Genomic DNA, 7987 nt, shown 5'->3' with positions numbered 1-7987 from the left:
GGGAAGTGGCGGTGCGGCCCCCTACGGCACTGCGTAGGATCCTACGGTCTTGGCGTGCATCCGTGCGTCGCTGCGGTCCGGTCCCAGGTCGACGGGCACGTGCACCTTCCGCCGACCACTGGCGACAACATCGATGTACTGTGGAGACCTCACGCCCCACGTATTGAGCAATTCGGCGGTACGTCCACCCGGCCTCCCGCATGCCCACTATACACCCTCGCTCAAAGTCCGTCAACTGCACATACGGTTCACGTCCACGCTGTCGCGGCATGCTACCAGTGTTAAAGACTGCGATGGAGCTCCGTATGCCACGGCAAACTGGCTGACACTGACGGCGGCGGTGCACAAATGCTGCGCAGCTAGCGCCATTCGACGGCCAACACCGCGGTTCCTGTTGTGTCCGCTGTGCCGTGCGTGTGATCATTGCTTGTACAGCCCTCTCGCAGTGTCCGGAGCAAGTATGGTGGGTCTGACACACCGGTGTCAATGTGTTCTTTTTTCCATTTCCAGGAGTGTCTTTATGGTACAAGATATGTGCCTCACAGCGTGCTGTCACTTGTAAAAAAACAATCGTTCCTATAACTTTAATGGTTTATGAGATATGACGATTGTTATGACCATGGGATTCGGGATGCGCAAGGACGTGAATAGAAGCGTGGCGCACGACCTTCCTTCGGATTGAAACCCAAAGACTCGAGAACGAAATGAGATGCCGTTCTGCTCTCAATTGTAAATGAAATTTCGGTATCTTATCTACATTTAATTCACTGCAATGTGTCAGATTAAATAAACTATACGCAAAGCTTAAGCAATGCATTTTTACCTCTGTGAAGTGTTTAAAAATTCATGTAATGTTTCATTTAATTTGATGCAGCGCAGTATGTATGATGGAGAACGTACGAAATTGATTTCTTTATCGAGTGAAGATATCAGACTATAAAACGCGCAAAAGTCAAATTTTTTCACCTAATAGTTGTCGAAAACTCTGATATAAAAATTTCATATCCGCTGAATCGCAGTCTGTCAGCAGAGGCACCAGAATTTGGCAAGCAGCACAGCCGTAAAGAAAGCCGCCTCAGCGTGGAATGCAAAGGGCCCATCTGCAGCTGCAAAAGGGTTAACAACAAAAATAAATGCAAGTTTAGTCATTGATAGATTCGCTCGCGCCTCAAGTGCAAAGTCTGTCGCTCCACTCACAATTCCGTATTTTTATATAGATGGAACACAAAAATTGGAAAATACTGAAAAATCCGAGGCGATAACACTGCGGTATCGGCTTACCGCAGTCTGCACCTGTGGCAGCCTCCGTAACGAACTGTTCAAAACGACCGACTACTGTTTACTACTTCCTTTCATGTAACTGTGAGACGGCATTGGCAACACATGATTTTTCACCGACAGTGCATCAGACTTCCTGCTCAAAAGGTGCACTCCGCATCACCACAAATTCTCATCTACACTTTCTAACTGAGATTCTAATAGCTTTTATCTATTAGACGATTGTTTCTAAAGTACACTAACCAAATTTGGAGTCACTACTGAAATCAGCCGCTCGGAGTGGCCACGATGTTTGAGGCGCTATGTAACGGATTGCGCGGACCCTACCGCCGGATATTCGAATCCTCCCTCTGGCATGTGCGTGTGTGTTTTTCTTAGTATTAGTTACTTTAAGTAGTATGTAAGTATAGGGACCGATGACCTCAGCAGTTTGATTCCTTTGAAATTCACACACACATTTATTGAAATAATTACGGCTTCTGCAAACTTCTAACTGAAATATTCGTAGCCTTGCTCCTCTGAACTCCCCTATCAGCTTGTCATGCTCTTGTTAGTGTAGCTGAATTTCAACCATGGGACCACAGATTCGATTCTCGGCAGGGTTGGAGATTTTCGTCCCTCGAGAATCTGTGTGTGTGCGTGTGTGTGTGTGTGTGTGTGTGTGTGTGTGTGTGTGTGTGTGTGAATGTGTGTTGTGATCACTATCATCGACGCCTAAGTCGCCGAAGTCGCGTCCAATAAAAAAACTAGTACCAGACGGTCGACCTCTCAAGACAGGGTTCCCAGCCAAGTGTGCCATATGCACGCCCCTAAACTTCTCTGTACCAGGTAATATTCCACTCATTGTCCCGGAAATTGGCATATCCTCATTAATCTAGTTCTGGAACATGATGCACAAGTTTCTATTTGCTAGCTTATCTGTAGTGGGTGGGAGATCTAGAAAAGTTATTGCTTGTTGTGGGCAAAATACTGAAGTTTTAGGAAAGACTAAAATAAGAAAATTAGCGCAGCAGATAGTTCAGGGCGACGACTACATGATAAAAGACATTTACTATAAAAATTTCAAGTTCACAACTTTCATACCTCGAGTCTCTAAAAGTACTAAAAATATACAGGGTCTCCATAAAGTCCCATTACAACTGCAAAATTTTATTACAACGGCAGTTGTTGAAATATTTTAACAAATTATCTTTTATTGTAATCAATGTTTAGTAAAGTTTTTACATATATTAAAATTTTGGTTTTCAAATACTATGTTGATGGCAGGAACTGAACCTCTATAAAATGGCAAATCCTCAAGAGAAGGGACAATGGGTGTCCTGGTTTATTGAGACAAAATCAGATGTTCAGACTCAACGAAACTTCAGAACGAAGTATGGAAGAGATCCACCACTGCGCGCTTCAATCCGTCCATGGCACAAAAAAATTTATGGAGACAAAAGGGAGGAGCGGGCGACCATGGACATCCGAGGAAAACATCGATCGCGTTTTAAAATTCACTAGTTCACTTACGAAGTCCATCCATACTGCTGTCAGACAGTTTCGACTACCACATTCGACAGTGCATAAGGTCCTCCACAAAAACTTACGATTGTACGCTTACAAAGTACAACTGTTACAGACACTTGAGCCAAATGGCAAGTCAAAACGGACAGAGTTTGCACTCAACATGCTGGAACGCCTTTCGGAGGATGAAGCATACCTCAAGCGGGTTTGCTTCAGTGACGAGGCTACTTTTCCTGTTTCTGGGACATTAAACAGACACACTGTGGGAATATGGGGATCTCAACACCACCATGTGACTAGGGAGCTTCACCGGGTAGTCCAAAAGTGAATATGTGGTACGGAATCATGTGAAACCGAATAATTGGTCCATTCTTCTTCAACGTGTCAACAATTACTGCAGATATGTAATTCTGCAGGCTTTCGTGGCCGTTGTCACTGAAGTTAAAATCTTCTGGATTATTAGGCCGCTTCATATTTCTACTATAATGATCGACGTTTCGATCCCTCTGCTGGGATCTTCCTCAGGATCTTATGGTGTCCACTACTGCTAGAACACTGTGCAGTGTGTGTGTGTGTGGACACCATAAGATCCTGAGGAAGATCCGAGCGGAGGAGTCGAAACGTGGGTCATTTTAGTAGAAATATGACGCGGCCTAATAACACAAAAGATTTTAACTTCAATCACTGCAGATGTTTATCTCGACCTTCTGATCGAATATGTAGCACCACAATTGACTGACTTACAACCAATTATCATTTTCCATCAAGATGGTACACCACCACATTGGGGACTGCATGTTCGTTGGTTCCTCAATGAAACATTTCCAGGCAGATGGATTGGGAGGGATGGGCCAATTCCTTCGCCAACGCGTTCTTCAGATATCACTGCCTTGGACATTTTTATGAGGTTAAGTGAAAGATATCGTGTATGAAACACATATACGGCACACTGCTGACTTGAAACAAAGGATTCGTAATGCCATTGCCACCATTGATGACACTATGCTACAGCGAACATGGCAAGAAACCGAGAACCGTCTTGATGTTCTTCGTGCAACTAAACTATGAGACACTGTCAAAAAACTTTTATAGACACTGATTACAATAAAAGAAATGTTAAAATATTTCAACTACTGCCGTTGTAATAAAATTTTGAAGTTGTAAAGGGACTTTATGGACACCCTGTATATCTTTATGCTAACTACAGTATTATATTAATTACAGCCAAACTGTAGGATTGGTGCTTTTATATATCTCTAAACAATTTAAGTTATAATTTGCAACATATTAATTCCGGTTTCTTGAATGTGTTGAGCTTTCTCTAGTTGCAGTCACGATCAGGCAGTTTGTCTGCTTTTTTCTCCACCGGTGAAGAGGTGAGGGGCAATTCTACTGAATCTAGCACTCTGTGCTACCTTCGGCACATAGTGAGTGAACAAGTTAGGTTGGTTCCCCACAACAGTAGAAGTGTTTTCAAATGTAGATTAAAGTGATTTTTTCCTTAGCAGATCATTTCGTAAAAAGTTTCAAGAACAGACGTTTTGTTGCCAAGACCACGACTTGTATATATCCTGATTACTAGTTTCAGGAAAGTTATATTGCCATCTGCAGATCATCGGGTATGTGAACTATAAAGAACCTATGTAGGGATCTGTCAATGGCAATATCACTTTGCTGAAACTAGTAGTCATCATGTCTGTGAACTGCGATATGGGCAATAAAACATCTGTTTTGGAAGCTTTTTTACATTGCATGTAAAGTCCTCGGTTTACTTGCCGCGTAAAATTTGGATGCAATCCCAAGCTTTCGATGACTACCTCCGTCATCTTCGCCAGGGGTAAAACTTTTACATTGATACAGAGATCTCTCTTCTTCTGACAATGTCTGTTAAATGCAGATACTTTTATAGCATAGAGGAATTTTTAACAGGGCAAACAGAAAATGCTAAATGTTTCTGCAATATTTGTTACAGTAACACGTACCACCGCATTGCGTTAACATGCTCTATGAAAAATGGGATTAAAAAAAAAAAAAAACCTTGATTGCAATGTAAGAGAGCCGGCCGAAGTGGCCGTGAAGTTAAAGGCGCTGCAGTCTGGAACCGCAAGACCGCTACGGTCGCAGGTTCGAATCCTGCCTCGGGCATGGATGTTTGTGATGTCCTTAGGTTAGTTAGGTTTAACTACTTCTAAGTTCTAGGGGACTAATGACCTCAGCAGTTGAGTCCCATAGTGCTCAGAGCCATTTGAACCATTTTTTTTGCAATGTAAGAGAAGGTAGGCGGATTGCATTAGCGAACATGGAGGAGCAAGTTGAATGCATCTTATTGAAGACGGCAATCGACAGGAAAAGCCTTGCCGCAGTGGTAACACCGATTCCCGTCAGATCACCGAAGTTAAGCGCTGTCGGGCTGGGCTAGCACTTGGATGGTGGCCATCTGGTCTTGCGGACGCTATTGGCAAGAGGGGTGCACTCAGCTCTTGTGAGGCAAACTGAGGAGCTACTTGACTGAGAAGTAGCGGCTCCTGTCTAGTAAACTATCATACGGCTAAGAGAGCGGTGCGCTGACCACATACCCCTCCATATCCGCAACCAGTGATGCCTACGGGCTGACGATGACGCAGTAACCGGTCGGTGCCGTTGGGACTTCATGGCCTGTTCGAACGGAGTTTAGATGTAATTGACGGAAACATCTAAAGGAGGCTATTCTTTACAGTGGATGTCAGTTGAATCATCGTGGTGACTGAGCTGTGAGTGGCTCGTAGTCGCCCCTTAATTTACAATTTTTTTTTTATTTTTTTTTTTTTTTTTACTACACTGCCACTTCGTTGCGTTAGTTTCAATTTCTTGTTGTTACTGAGTTGCTGCTTTGCCTCCCTGTGAGCGACAGCAGCGGCGCTTATCGATATAAGCCCTGGCGTATTATATTTGCTGATTGCTATTACTTCCCGGTTGTCGTGTTTTAGTTCGGAACTGTAGTTCAGACCTGTCAGTGTTTGACTTAGGACGCGGCAGAAGTTCAGTCGGGGCGCGGCTGCAGTGAGGTCCGGATAGCCATGGCTCGCCCGACGGTTGCCGATACACATCACTTGAGTGCGGACCATCTTGGTTGGTCGTCAGTCGGTCGTCTTTTCGGATGACGTATATGTTGGCTGGCGATCGCTTATGGGTTGCCTGCGGGTGTTGAGTCGTGATCCGTCGTTGTTATTGCACAGTCACTGCCGCTAGCATTGTCTAGTCCTCCGTGCAAGTGTTCGTGAAACTGTGTGTAGCTTGTGATGTCGACTGCTGAGTTATTTTAGTGCTGTCTCCGTGCCGATGTGTGGCAGTCGGTCGGTTGGCGTGGAGCAGCGAGGAAATTTCCGCGGAGTGCTTTTTAGCTGGGCCCGCTGGTGGTTTCAACGCAGTGTCTACATCTACATTCATACTCCGCAATCCACCATACGGTGCGTGGCGAAGGGCACCTCGTACCACAACTAGAATCTTCTCTCCCTGTTCCACTCCCAAACAGAACGAGGGAAAAATGACTGTCTATATGCCTCTGTACGAGTCCAAATCTCTCTTATCTTATCTTTGTGGTCTTTCCGCGAAATGTAAGTTGGCGGCAGTAAAATTGTACTGCAGTCAGCCTCAAATGCTGGGTCTCTGAATTTCCTCAGTAGCGATTCACGAAAAGAACGCCTCCTTTCCTCTAGAGACTCCCACCCGAGTGTCGGAGTGTGTGGAGCTGTTCCCATTGCTACAAGGTCTGTGGCTCACCGGCCCTGGACACGAAAGTTGAGTTTTGATTTAATTTATCAGCAAGGCAAGACTGTTCACATTGTCCCGTCTGGTTCTCGTTGTTGACTGTTGGGACATTCCAGCGAGCAACAAGGTGTATGTTCGAGTTCGCGAAAGTTTAGGCACCGTCCAGTGGAGTCTGACTCTATTTGGTTATTTGCAATTGAATTGCACCAGCGGAATTTTCTGCCTTGTGGCCGTTAACGTCCCGGTTACCTGCCCTGGCCATTGACTTAAATTCAGGCAGTGTCCTTTCCTCACCATGTTGTCGCTGTCCACTATGGTGTGTAGTTTGATAGCTTAATGTATACTTGGATGTGGGTAACCACGCCTTTTACAATTTGCATTGAACTCCCGGTTGTGCGATGGTCGAGTGGAGCGCAAGTTACCTTGTCGGTTGGTCCGCTGACTGTCTGTTGGTTAGGTTGTCGTCGGATCGAGAATGGTTGGGGCGACTGCCTGTCTCCCCTATGTGATCGTTAGTAATTCAAGTGCTGGCCGACCCCCAAAATTTCTGAGTGCCGTTAACTGCACTGCCTATTGTTATTTTATGTTCTGTGTATTTGTATGGCTCATAGCCGATGGTTTTGAATTGAAGTTGTGTTGTTTTTAGTAGTGTTTTTAAGTCACGAAAGCCTCTTTAAAATTCCTTGACTGTCATGTGTTAGATTGTTTGAGCCTTCAGCCTGATTAATATGTTATTTAACAATAAAGCCTTGGGCCTACTGTTTACTAAAAATTATTTTAGTTGTGCTTTAAGTCATGGGGGCAACGGCCTTGCCGCAGTGGATACACCGGTTCCCGTCAGATCACCGAAGTTAAGCGCTGTCGGGCGTGGCCGGCATTTGGATGGGTGACCATCCGGGCCACCATGTGCTGTTGCCATCTTTCGGGTCGCACTCAGCCTAGTGATGCCAATTGAGGAGCTACTCGACCGAATAGTAGCGACTCCGGTCAAAGAAAACCATCGTAACGACCGGGAGAGCGGTGTGCTGACCATACGCCCCTCCTATCCGCATCCTCACCTTAGGATGATACGGCGTTCGGATGGTCGCGATGGGCCACTTGTGGCCTGAAGACGGAGTGCTTTAAGTCATGGGCCTACAGTCGTTTTAAAATCAAAGATTTTTGTCTTTCGAGCATTAAACTGTTAGGGGCCTTCAGCCTAATCGAAGATAAAGCCTTCTGCCTTGCGTTCTTTTTATTTTAATTGTACCTTGAGTCTTAAATCATTGACTTTCAGCTATCTTTACATTAAGATTGTTGCTTACTTAATGTGAGGCCTTTTGCCCTCTAAATATTATCTTAGGCGTCTGAATGGCTTTTAGCTATTTTTTTTAAAAAATTAAAGTGGTTGTGCCCTTAAGGCATAAGATAGTGTGGCATATTCAGCCAAAAACGAAGTTCAAGAATTTGTACTGTA

The 7987-nt window shown here is 44.7% G+C and overlaps 1 pseudogene; it reads left to right on the top strand.

Moving 5' to 3' along the window:
- Positions 1-7331: 7331 nt before the first annotated feature.
- Positions 7332-7449, top strand: LOC126475861 (5S ribosomal RNA; annotated as a pseudogene).
- The last annotated feature ends 538 nt before the right edge of the window (positions 7450-7987 follow it).

Source organism: Schistocerca serialis, chromosome 4 (genome assembly GCF_023864345.2).
Source record: "Schistocerca serialis cubense isolate TAMUIC-IGC-003099 chromosome 4, iqSchSeri2.2, whole genome shotgun sequence".
Taxonomy (NCBI): Eukaryota; Metazoa; Arthropoda; class Insecta; order Orthoptera; family Acrididae; genus Schistocerca; species Schistocerca serialis.
This window is presented reverse-complemented; position numbering and strand designations above follow the sequence as displayed.